General features: G+C 42.1%; 1 long non-coding RNA gene across 2 annotated transcripts in view; it reads right to left on the reverse strand.

The window, feature by feature from the left end:
* Positions 1-13,174, reverse strand: part of LOC141419742 (uncharacterized) — a 30,007-nt gene extending 16,833 nt beyond the window's left edge. For both annotated transcript variants that reach the window (XR_012444403.1, XR_012444404.1), the window contains exons 1-2: positions 13,011-13,174; positions 12,198-12,443 (exon numbers count right to left, since the gene is read on the reverse strand). This is a non-coding gene — a long non-coding RNA (uncharacterized lncRNA). The remainder of the gene's footprint in view (positions 1-12,197; positions 12,444-13,010) is intronic.
* Positions 13,175-13,381: the final 207 nt, after the last annotated feature.

Raw genomic sequence — 13,381 nt, forward strand, 5'->3', positions numbered from 1 at the left:
CAAATGCAAAGCCCTGAGTTCAAACCCCAGTCCCTCCAAAAGAAAAAAAAAAAGATAAACCAAATGAGGAGATAAAGATGTTACTGTGCACGCCAAAGCCCAGGAGGAGTAATTTCTGATTACTCTCAGTAGTTTTAATTATCTGAGCTCATATATTGCCTCTCATTTGCATGCTCACTCAGGAAATAACTCCACACAGATAGTTCTGACAAGAGACAGACACTGGTGGGGAGGGGTGGCCACCTTCCCACCCAAACCTGAGTACAAATAAGCAGCTGGAGAAATTCAGAAGCAATACATACACAAAAGAACTAGCATATATCCAGGCAGCTCCACCAGCAGACCTGGCTTGCCTACTTCACCATTCAACGTGTGCAGAGCATGGAACCACGAGGAAACTTTGGTTTAGTAAACTCTGCCCTTCAGAAGATTCCCAAAAGCGACCATTCTGCTTTTCTGCTGATGCTTTCTAAGGCAACTTTCCTACCAGAAAATATACATGAAGAAGTATAACAAATTATTTAAGAATTCCAACTTGAGATCAGGAAAGTCCTTGGTTCAAAACTTGGCTTTGCAGATACCTTAAAAGCAACTGAGGCCAATAGGAGAAGGGGACCAGGAACTAGGGAAAAGGTTAGATCAAAAAGAATTAACCTAGAAGGTAACACCCACGCACAGGAAATCAATGTGAGTCAATGCCCTGTATAGCTATCCTTATCTCAACCAGCAAAAACCCTTGTTCCTTCCTATTATTGCTTATACTCTCTCTACAACAAAATTAGAGATAAGGGCAAAATAGTTTCTGCCGGGTATCGAGGGGGTGGGAGGGGGGGGCGGGGTGGGTGGTAAGGGAGGGGGTGAGGGCAGGGGGGAGAAATGACCCAAGCATTGTATGCACATATGAATAATAAAAAAATTTTTAAAAATTTAAAAAAAAACTTGGCTTTGCCACTTACTTTCCATGTGACCATAAGTGAGCTAATTGGCCATAATTTCTCTGAGACTCAATTTTACCATCTTTACAATAGTTAACAGTGATAAGATTTACTACTCATAGTGTTTTTATAAGGTTAAGTAAAATAATGACTATAAGGGCTTACCACAGTGCCTCATACATAGTCAGTGCCTTATAAATGTCCTATTGCTCCTGTAATAAGTTGCCATGAACGTAGTAGCTGAAAACAACGCATGTTATTGTCTTATAGTTCTGGAAGCCAAAAGTCAAAAATATGTCTTATAGCCCTAAAATCAACATGCTGAGAGCTTACGTTCCTTCTGGAGGCTCCAGGGGAGAATCCACTCCTTGCCTCTTCCAGAGGCCACTGGCCTTCCTTGACACCTGGTCACATCATTCCAACCTCTGCTTACATTGTCATATCTCCTTCTCTGATTCTGAGCCTCCTCCTCCTCCTCTCTTATATGGTCCCTTGTCGTTACACTGTGTCCACCCAGATAATCCGGAATATTTCCCTCTCATAAGAACCTTAATCACATCTTCGAAGTCCCTTATTACATGTAAGGTAAAATATTTACCACAGTGCCATTTTTTTGGTGGTACTGGGGATTGAATTCAGCCTTGCTTGCTTAGAAAGTGCTCTACCACTTGAGCCATGCCCTGAGTCCTTTTGTTTTTAGTTCATTTTTCAGATAGAATCTCATGCTAACTTTGTCCAGGCTGGCCTCAAACGGAAATCCTCTTGTCTCTACCTCCTGAGTAGCTGGGCTTCAGGTGAGCACCACTATACCCAGCCTCGTTTTTTATGAGCAAAAAATAAAGCAGTCTCTATCCCCAGAAGACTGTTAACTTTTCTGTGGAAAAAAGTGGACTCTCTTCTGCTTCCTGGTTGCCATGATGTCAGCCTCTGTGCTCTGCCACACCCTCTTAGCCATGACGGACTGAAACCCCTGAAGCCACGAACCAAAATAAATCTTTCCTCCTTAATTGCTCTCTCAGGTATTTGTCACAGCAATGAAAAACTGTCTCACACAGTCTGATACTGAGGCAGGCCAGTGACAGGAAAAGAAAAAAGCCACCATGGAACTCAGCAAAAGGTCACTTCATGCTGAATTCCTCCTCGTCCTCTTCCAGTAACCATCCTTGGGCCTCCCCTCTGGTGGTCATGTTATTCAGGATTGCAGTTGTAAATTCCCCCCAAAAGACAGGGGAGTCTTTGGGCTGGTTCATACCGGAAAATGGCGTATGCCTGTAAGGGGAAATCTGTCCTCAATCTGACCTCTCAGGTAAAGTTTTCTACTTAAGACCTTATGAATATTGGTCACATATACATACAATTAAAAACCTGGGAATCAGCATAAGCGCACGTGCAGAGTTCCCCATGTTAGGTAACAGACCTTGTCAGTGAAACCTGCCAATCGCCATAGCCCCTCCTCCAAAGACCACCCAGATTTTTCCCACCTTTTGCCTTTACAACCTGTAAATTGCCCTCTGAACAAAGGTGGGTGTTTCTGTGCCATCTGGCCAGAGCCCACCACTCTTTCTTTTGCGGTGCCTATACTTTCCTTTCCCATTCAATAAAACTTTGCTACTGCTTTGCAATCTGTGTCTCTGTCCAGTGCTTTGTTCTGAGACAATAGGACCTGAGATCTTCTCCACCAGGGTCTTCTGAGACCACCCACTGGTAACAATACCCTAATAAGAAACTGTGTGTGGTACCAGCCTTTTCCCCCCTGAACAAAATAGAGTTGAAGATGCAGATGTAGTTTTTAACAAAAGGAAGCATCCCAGCTTTGCAGATGCTACCAAGGCCCTCCCAGTTTGGGGGAAGATATACATTCAAGAAAGTCAGCCTAAAAGATGAGTTATGGCCAAGGTTCCCTCTTAAGTCAGGAGGTGACGGTACTCTAACATGCACCAGCTTCTGCAGTTACCTGGATGATCTTCATCCATCCCCTACTGCACATTTCCACGTGAATGTCAACTAGGTATCTCAAACTCATCAGAACCCAGAATGAATTCATGATTCCAATCTCTACTCCAAACCAACTCCTCTCCAATCTTCTTCCCAGTAAAGGGTGACTCTATTCTTCCAGAGGTTGAGGCCAAGGTCTTGATGTCACCCGTCATTCTCTCACACTCCACATTTAATTGATCAGCAAATACTGTTGCGATTCAGCTAATTTTCCTACCTCCATTGCTATCAACCTGGTCTAAGCCAACATCATTTTTCCCCTGTAATACTGAAATAGTTTTCACACGGCCACTCTGTCTTTCCAGGCCCCTCCTAGAATGTTCTCCAAGCAGGCAGCTTGGTATTTTAAAAACACAAATCAGTTTATGTCAACCTTGTGTTCAAAGTGCTCTAATGACTTCTTACCGCACTCAGAGTAAAAGTCAAAGTTCTCACAATAGCTTTTGAGATCCTTTGTGACCTGTCCCCCAGTGTAATCTCACACTGTCTGTCCTCTGCTTAGTCTGCCTCAGCCTCCCTGTCCTCCTTGTGTTTCCTCAAACATACAGGGTGCAATCCTGCTTCAAAACCTATGTAAATGTTATTCCCCCTGCAGAGACAGCACTTCTAATGGCCACATAGCTCTCTCCCTCAGTATTTCCAAGTCTCTGCCCCAATCGTGTAAGCAGTTGAGACATTCCCTGCCCACTCTGGTGAAAATAGCATCCCTCCCTTCTCCCATACCAATTTTCCTCTCCTCCATAGGTCTCATCACCTCCCAACAAAATACACATTTTTCTTGGTCATTTTCTGCCTCTTCCACTTGAACATAAGTTCCATGAAGGCAGAAGCGTTTGTCTTGCTTTTTCATTTCTGCATCCCCAGCACTAGAGACGTATCTAGCACAGAGTAGGTACTCCATACATAAGCACTAGCTTCAGTGAATTAATAGAATGAATAGAGGCACTTCTAGGGTAATGATATTCAATCAAGTGAAAAGAAATGTGCATGTTTTAGGACTGGGGAGCATTACTAGAATTTGTTTCTAAAATACAATTTAAAGCATCACATGCAAATTGGGTCATAATTTGGGGTTCACTTGTTTGTCTAAGAACTTTGATCATGAGCATTTTAAGAAGCAAAATATAATGATGTTAGGCAAGATAGAGCTGACAGCGAGTATATTTAAATATTGGTTCTAACTCTTACCCTAGGCTGCCCGCCCCTTGTCATTGAAGAAATAGGTGATAGGAGAGGGGCTAAAAATTGTCCTGTCCATTGACCTAACCAAATGCACTCACTAATTCTTTGTCTGAATAAAACAAACCAGGAACCTGCTCTCATGGATTTTGCATCCTACTGGGAGGCAAAAATAATAAATAAGATCTATAAAAACATATAGAGTATGTTAAATGGTGAAATACTCTGTTTCTTTTAAAAAGAAACAAAGAAAGGTGGGGATGGCCAGCATGATATAGAAAGCATTCCAGGCAGAGGGAGCAAAAGTCGGGATTGTGCTTGGCATGGTTCCCACCCAGCAAGTGAATGAGGGGCAGGAAGAAGCAGGATACAGTCAGAGGGACACAGAGAACTGGCGCACAGAAGGTCTAGTAGGGATGGAGGCACTTGTGCCATGGGACACAGGAAATCTAGAAGAGTGTCGCACAGAAGAGTGACATGCTCTGATTTCCATTTTAACATGGCCCATATTGGGTCATTCATTAGGGCTTTCTTATAGAAGCATGTTTGTTCAGAGTTTAAGTTCCTGGAAAGTAAGGAACACATCCAACACATGTCTTTTCTCCCTGACCCTAGACTCAGCCTCTTCCACACCCAGTTGGTCCTCAACAGATGCTTATTGATCCACTCACTGTAGTTACCTGGGCTGGGTTGTACATTGGCTAATTCTTATCAGCAGAGATTAATGGGTTCAATTAGGCAGGGAGTTGGCCGAGTCCCAGTGTTCACCCATCAGCACATTGGGAAAATTTCTTTCTTTGGACAGAATGTCATCCAAGACAAAAAATGTCATCTTTGCCAATCTTAAGACTCTCATCTGCCCAATGAACACAGGAAGTCTTCACACCAAAAATGAAGCACCGGATCTTTGAACCACTGTCAATACCAAACACGACCTATACAATTCTGTTGTTAAAGGTAGTAGGGCAGGTAGATGAGACAGACACTTGGAGAATTGCTCAAAGTTACCAAGTAAATCACTAAAAGGAGTTTGCTGTCTTTCTGCCTCATTGAATCATTTTGATTCAAGATCTTCCATAACTGTAACATCAAAGAAAATAGATCATTAACTTGACATTCAACTCAATAAAGCATTACGTCTTATAAAATAATCTGTTCCCTATGTCCCTTTTATCTGTACCGGAAATTTAATATGATGCCTCTTTGCAACTTAAATTATATCTTTATTAAGAAATATCCTGAGGCTAAAGAAAAGGTAAGTCTTGCGGAACAAAGACTCATCAAAACTAGTTATTAAAAATCTCTCAGGTCATCATGCCTGCGGCACCATTTTTTTTTCCCACCCACACCACCCATTTTCACAACTAGGTGCCAGAAGAGACCAAGGCAATCTCTGCAAGTGAACACTTGTGACATTGCACTCCTTTTTGTTTTGTTTTGTTTTTGTTGTTGGCGGTATTGGGGATTAAACTGAGGGTCTTGCTTGCTAGGCAAGCAATACAGTCTTACTCCTTACAGTCTTACTCCTGGATGGGCCTCAGACTGCAATCCTCCTACCTCCTCTTCCTGCATAGCTGAGGCCACAAGTGAGTGCTACCACCATAGCGTGTTTTTGAGATAGGATCTCAATAACTTTGACCCAGGCTGGCCTGGAACTGTAATCCTTCTGTCTCTTCCTCCCAAGTAGCTGGGATTTCAGGTGTGTGCCACCATGCCCAGTCAATTGCACCATTTTTTCTAGATGGAACATTCCACTTGATTGTCATTTGACCATGTTGGTTTCTATTTGGAAGAGAGAAAGACAGTGATACTGAAGCAATGAGCATAGTCCCTCCTAAGGCAGTGGTTCTCAAACTTGACCATGCATCAGAATCTCCTGGAGGGCTTGTAAAGACACAAAGTGCTGAATCTCACCCCAGAGTTTTTAAGTCAGTAATTCTGGGGTAGAGCCTAGGAATCTTCATGCCCATCAAGTTCCTGGTGCTTCTGATGCTGCTGGTCCAGGGACCACACTGAAGATGGCTGCAATTTATAATATCCGACTGTTTGGACACAGATGCTGATTGGGATGAGAATGTATATATGTCCTAAGACAGTCAGTCACTGCTTATCGATGGGAATGTGTTCTCTGAGGAATGTGTCATTAGGTAATTTAATCATTATACAAATGTCATATATGTACACAAACCTACACTATTTGGTATAACCTGTTGGTCCTAGGCTACAAACTTGAGCAGGTTACTGCGTATAATAATGTTGACAATGAAACAAGTGGTAAGTATTTGTTTGTACATGCCTAAACATAGAGAAGATGCAGTTTAAAAAAGCTAAGTCATAGGAATTTTTCAGTTCCATTATAATCTCATGGGACCACCAATATGTATGTAGTCATCATGGATCCAAACATCATTTTGTGGTACAAAACTTTTATATGTGCACTATTTTCTGTTTGCTCTTTGGGATAGGGTCTCACTATGTAACCCAGGTAGGCCTCACAGTCACTCTGCAGCCCAGGCTGGCCTCAAATTTGTGATCCTTTGCCTGCCGTGCGCTGAGATTCCAAGCATGCACATCATGCCGGGCTTTATACATGCACATTGCAATACATACGCAGAAGAGTCCACCCTAGAAGAACCAGGCATTGCCATTTTGTCTTCTTTAGCCTCCTATATATCATCAGGTCTGCTTAACACGTCTGTCTTACTCCATACAATATCCTCAGCACTCAGCACCCTTCACATTGGTCTGGCACATGGGGGTACCCTTGCTTTGAGAAGCATGGGCCCATTCATTATTTTGTTAGAACTTGCCCAAATGGAGGCAGAAAAATATTCTCATTTCCAACTATTTTATTAAATCAACATCTAAGCACTTGTGGATAGGATGTCATGATCAAAAGCTGAGCCCTCATCTTCCAAATTCTGCTAACAACACTGTGGAAAACATAAAAACATGGATCTGCTGAAAATAGGTTTGGCATCATCTCTAGCCTCCACCCAAGCCCTGAAGGACACTCCAGAACACTGGAAGAGGGCAATTCCAGGAGAAGCAGCTTCTCCCCTCCACTGGGAAAACACCTTCGGAAATACCCTGGTGGAACACAGATCCACCCAGTCTAGTTCTGTTATCTTACAGTACCCAAGGGCTTGGCATGTGTCCTGCTTTTATTCCCTGCTCCGGTGTGAGAGAGAAAAATTTCTATGCCAATCACATTCTCATCAGAGTCAGGACTGCATGAGAAAGAGCAGACGGCCTGAAGCAGAAGTGTGTTTCATGAGAGTCTACAGCTCGCTGCAATTAATGGGTTCTTTTCAGAGGCCTCAATGTGGTCAACTGCCAAAGCCAACTTCATGGGAAAAATGCAATACTGATTAAAAGTAGAAAAATTCCCCACTCTAGGCTTTGCTGCTGCTTGGATGGGCATTGTTGTGGTTTTATGTGGTCAGGGGAGCTGTGCTGAGCTGCAGGTATAAACAAACAAGATAGAAGCCTGGATTTTATGTGATTGGCTAAATCCAAGATGCTTAGCCATTTGGGAGTATCAGGAGACCTCACTTGCTTTTCTCTCTCCCAATTGAGGTACGGAAAAAAGGCTGAGCTATGGGGTTTCCAAATGTCACAAGAAGGCTTCATTTTACCCACTTTGAAACTCTAGGAGGAAGAATTGCTTTCAGTATGTGACTCCCTAAAGGGACTGAGGAGCATTATAAAGGCTTCCTCCTGGAATCTATTGGCCCATGGAGTGGGTGGACAAATATGATCATTCTCGTTCACAAAAACACACTTAAGGGACTTCAACCCTTTACAGAGGTGAACACTGAGAACAGAATCCCAGGGGAGGCCTCAGGAGGCTTGGGAGAAGCTGATGCCAAGAGTAAGTTCAAACCATCAGATCAGTGTGCTTGTCTAACCCATTTTAAAGAGCCTAAGCTGGGCTGGAACTACAGACTCTGAGCTTATCTGCCCACAGCCAGATTGGCTGTGGTCATCAGACGAACCTCAGTCTGGAGGCCTGGACCACAGCAGGAGTGAGCAACTGTACCCAAGGGGACCACTGAGAGGAAGAAAGATTTGTTCTATCTCAGAGAATCCTGTAGTAAAGGAGAGACCAGATTGGAGACAGGAGAGCTATTGTCATTCCTAAGATCAGTCTGCCCCAGAATGAACAAAGGACAATGGCCTGGTCCCCTGGCCTGTAAGGACTCTAGGTCCCTAGATGGCTTGAAATCATGTCAGCCTCACAGTGCCTGCTAGAGAGACTCGAAAGATGAAGAGTAGTCTGACAAATGGAAGGAAAAAGTTGATTTTGACACCAGAGTTCTGGGTTTGCATTCTGGGCCTGCTACCAAGGTACCATGGAAGCCTGGTCACATAACTTTACCTCTCTAGGAACCAGATTCCTTCTAAAATGACAGTTGACTAAAGACCTTTAAGGTTTCCATCGTCTCTAATATGTTACGGTTTTATGTATGGTAAACAAAATTAGGAAAAGCCAATATTGTAGACTGAGCTCTACACTGGGTCCCAACAGACCAGATCAAAACAAAATGGAGTCACTCCTGCTAAATGCCACATAATCAAACTGCAACTTTAAGAAAGCAGACAGAAAATTTATATGGAAACACAAGAGGCCACGAATAGCCAAGGCAATACTCAGTCAAAAGAACAATGCAGGAGGTATCACAATACCTGACTTCAAACTATATTACAAAGCAATAACAATAAAAACAGCATGGTACTGGCACAAAAACAGACATGAAGACCAGTGGAACAGAATAGAGGATCCAGATATGAAGCCACACAACTATGAGCAACTTATCTTTGACAAAGGAGCTAAAAATATACGATGGAGAAATAGCAGCCTCTTCAACAAAAACTGCTGGGAAAACTGGTTAGCAGTCTGCAAAAAACTGAAACTAGATCCATGTATATCACCCTATACCAAGATTAACTCAAAATGGATCACGGATCTTAATATCAGACCCCAAACTCTTAAGTTGATACAAGAAAGAGTAGGAAATACTCTGGAGTTAGTAGGTATAGGTAAAAACTTTCTCAATGAAACCCCAGCAGCACAGCAACTAAGAGATAGCATAGATAAATGGGACCTCATAAAACTAAAAAGCTTCTGTTCATCAAAAGAAATGGTCTCTAAACTAAAGAGAACACCCACAGAGTGGGAGAAAATATTTGCCAATTATACATCAGACAAAGGACTGATAACCAGAATATACAGGGAACTTAAAAAACTAAATTCTCCCAAAACTAATGAACCAATAAAGAAATGGGCATGTGAACTAAACAGAACTTTCTCAAAAGAAGAAATTCAAATGGCCAGAAAACACATGAAAAAATGCTCACCATCTCTAGCAATAAAGGAAATGCAAATTAAAACCACACTAAGATTCCACCTCACCCCTGTTAGAATAGCCATCATCAGCAACACCACCAACAACAGGTGTTGGCGAGGATGTGGGGAAAAAGGAACCCTTTTACACTGTTGGTGGGAATGTAGACTAGTACAACCACTCTGGAAAAAAATTTGGAGGCTACTTAAAAAGATGGACATCGATCTACCATTTGATCCAGCAATACCACTCTTGGGGATATACCCAAAAGACTGTTACTCCAGAGGCACCTGCACATCCATGTTTATTGCGGCACTATTCACAATAGCCAAGTTATGGAAACAGCCAAGATGTCCCAGCACTGACGAATGGATTAAGAAAATGTGGTATCTATACACAATGGAATTTTATGCAGCCATGAAGAAGAACGAAATGTTATCATTCGCTGGTAAATGGATGGAATTGGAGAACATCATTCTGAGTGAGGTTAGCCTGGCTCAAAAGACCAAAAATCGTATGTTCTCCCTCATATGTGGACATTAGATCAAGGGCAAACACAACAAGGGGATTGGACTATGAGCACATGATAAAAGCGAGAGCACACAAGGGAGGGGTGAGGATAGGTAAGACACCTAAAAAACTAGCTAGCATTTGTTGCCCTTAACGCAGAGAAACTAAAGCAGATACCTTAAAGCAACTGAGGCCAATAGGAAAAGGGGACCAGGAACTAGAGAAAAGGTTAGATCAAAAAGAATTAACCTAGAAGGTAACACCCACACACAGGAAATCAATGTGAGTCAATGCCCTGTATAGCTATCCTTATCTCAACCAGCAAAACCCCTTGTTCCTTCCTATTATTGCTTATACTCTCTCTACAACAAAATTAGAGATAAGGGCAAAATAGTTTCTGCTGGGTATTGAGGGGGGGAGCGGGAGGGGGTGGAGTGGGTGGTAAGGGAGGGGGTGGGGGCAGGGGGGAGAAATGAAAACAAAACAAAAAAAAAAGAACAAATGAACAAATTAATGTAGGTGAATAAATAACCAAGTCCCTCTTGAAGCAAAAAAAAAAAAAAAAAAAAAAAAAGAAAGCAGACAGAATCCAAAATATACCAGTTTTTTTTTTTCCTCCTGAAAACAGGAGATTCCAAGCTACCTAAGTCAGAATAAAGATGCTCCCTCTGCTTTAACCCTTCCAAAAAATAATCAAAAGTTACCTGATGTTGACTGTTTTTTTCTATTTTTCTGTCCCCATGCTCCTACTTTACAAAACCCACTGTTCTGCTTTTACTGTCTGGGAGATGAGACCAAATAAATCTATTTATGATTGTGACAGAGAGTGACATTAATGTTGGAAAATTTTGGTCAACCTCTCAAAACTGAGAGGTTGAACAAAAAGGGGGAATTATTGAACTGAAATAAGTTTGGCCTAAAGCTGCCTCTGTAAATATTTTGTTTGGCCTAAAGGTTTCTCTGTAAATAGTGAATTGCAACCTAACTTGATGTGTAAATAGACTGCAACTTACTGGTATAATAAGTAACTGAGTCTCAGCCAATTGCAAGCAGCCAACTCTTCAAACCGTGTTCAAATAAGATAGACCCAAAACTCTTATCAACTGGGCTTCCATTTTCTATGTGTCACTTCTAGTTTCCTGGTTATAAATATAACCTGCCCATGAATTTATTCTGGTTCTAGGTCCTGCCCAATTCCAAAACTATTGCTCAATTAAATTGTTTTGAATTTAATATGTTTAAAATGTTTCATTTAACAAGTGAAAATACACCAATCATCCAGAGGTTCTGGTTAACTGGATGTACAGGACACATTAACAAGTTCAAAAACTGTATGCTTTCTCCATCCTACCCCTACACTCCTGAATTTTGGAATATAAAAGAGCTGTGTCCTCATTTTGCATAGAATGTTAGTTTCTGCATTCAGTACATAAGGCAAAAATCTCATATTATGAAAATAACTTTTAAAAAAAATGTTAAAATTGTCACAATGAATAGTACAGGTGACCTTGTATATGCAGTGCAACTCTGTACAGTAATATATATTACAATACATACACATAAGGCATACAGTGATGGAGAATATTTAACCAAGAGTAGGTGCCAAATATAATTTTAAGCATTTTAAATTATGTGAGAAAGACAAACAGATCAACTGACATGGAAGAATGTAGCAATGTGTACCATCAAAGTTGCACAAGTTAAAAGCCTGTGGAACTGGTTTATCAAGAAGGTTGAACTTGACTAAGTATAAATAGGAAGTAACTGTACTTTCTTTCATCACTGCCTTTGACCTTATTACATCAAACCTGTTTCCCTGTGTCCTGAAAAGGTTTGAGACAAAGATAAGTCTTGTGAGTTTCAAGCCCCTTTAAGAACAAGCTCCCATTTTGATATTTAAACATTCAATCTAAGTCTATACTTTAATTTCATACCCAGTTCAAAGCTTTTCACTTTCCTCTGCCTCAAGCTTGACCCCTGGCTTAGAGAATTTAGCTTATGGTTAAGAAGCCACAACAGTTCTTTCTCCTGAGGTTCAGCCACTTGGCTAAGCTGGAACAACATTTCCCAGCATCCCCTTCTCAGTACAGGTCTGAGTTTAGAGTAGTACAAAGGAGATATTTGCACAAGACAGAAGTGAAAGAGCTGCCGTTTTTACATTCTGAAGGCGGGAGTTGGGTGCTGGGCACTGCAACAGATCACAGGCATTGCTGCTTATCTGCTGACTCACCTTGTTGTAGGCAGCACCAAGGTCCTCAGAGTTTCCAGTTCCAAATGGATCCCCTCCTTCAGCTTCTCTAAGTCCTGAGCCAGGTGCAACTCTGTAGCAGACAGTGCCAACCTCTCCCACAAGCCACTCCTGCCATCAAGGTTGAAGGAGTTGAAAGTTCCAGTTTGACTTCACATATTCCAATTTGTTGTTGCTTTCCATCGCTTCTTATCCAGCTTCCCTTCCTGACTGACTGGCCTGGCTGATCTACAAAGACAATGACCCTAGCAACACACACAGAGCAACAGTCCCACACAGATTTCTCTACCAGCTCCCACAATTGGTAAGATTTAATTCCTATGACAAATCCCTTATTCTGTATCTCTATGATAGATCACCTATAGTAATTTTGCAGTTCTCATGGAACTTGTTCTTACACACTGTTTCTTGCTCCTCTGAGACTGAGAGAAGAGCATAGCAAAGAGACCACATCTCATGTCAGCGATACTACTGTAATAAGCCTCTACTAAGGAGCCATCCAAGTGCTGGCTACAGATGCAAGGGAAAGTGGCACTTTGGATCTATGGATAATCCACAGGGACCTCTAGGTGGCAGTCTCCTGACTGGTGTCACATACCCTGGCTTATCAATTCTGACCCCTCTGGCTTTTCCACCCCAGAGAAATTCTGAAGCATTTAACTTCCAGGACCCCCTCGAAACAACAAGCCATCCTCTTGTTCAAAGTCCTTGAAAGATGACTTCATTTATTTTACCCACAGTCCTCTTGACCCCCAGGAGCTGTACACCAACCCACTAACTGTTAGAAGTACACACCTGTCCTGGTTCCTCTATTCTTGTATCACCCTTGAGGAAGTTCTGCCTTGTGACTTCTCCAGGTGAAAAGCAGGCACCAGTTTCCCTGACCCTATGCACTCCTAAACTCCTAAGGAGTCAAATGGGTCCCTCCCAAGAGCTACATCACAGGGCTTCTGTTCCATACCAAGAAGACACTGGGAGAAAAGCCAACAAGTTACTGTTTCCTTAAATCCCCTTCCTGAACTTCCAGTCTCATCTTAACTATGCTGCTGGGGGCGATAGTCACCGGATGGTTTTTTGTTCAATTTTAATGAGTTCTACATATGTTCTTTGGAACATGGGGGTTTTCGTCACCTATTTTACTTGGCTTTGGTATATACTGCTTTAGT

The sequence above is a fragment of the Castor canadensis genome, chromosome X (genome assembly GCF_047511655.1).
Source record: "Castor canadensis chromosome X, mCasCan1.hap1v2, whole genome shotgun sequence".
Lineage (NCBI taxonomy): Eukaryota > Metazoa > Chordata > Mammalia > Rodentia > Castoridae > Castor > Castor canadensis.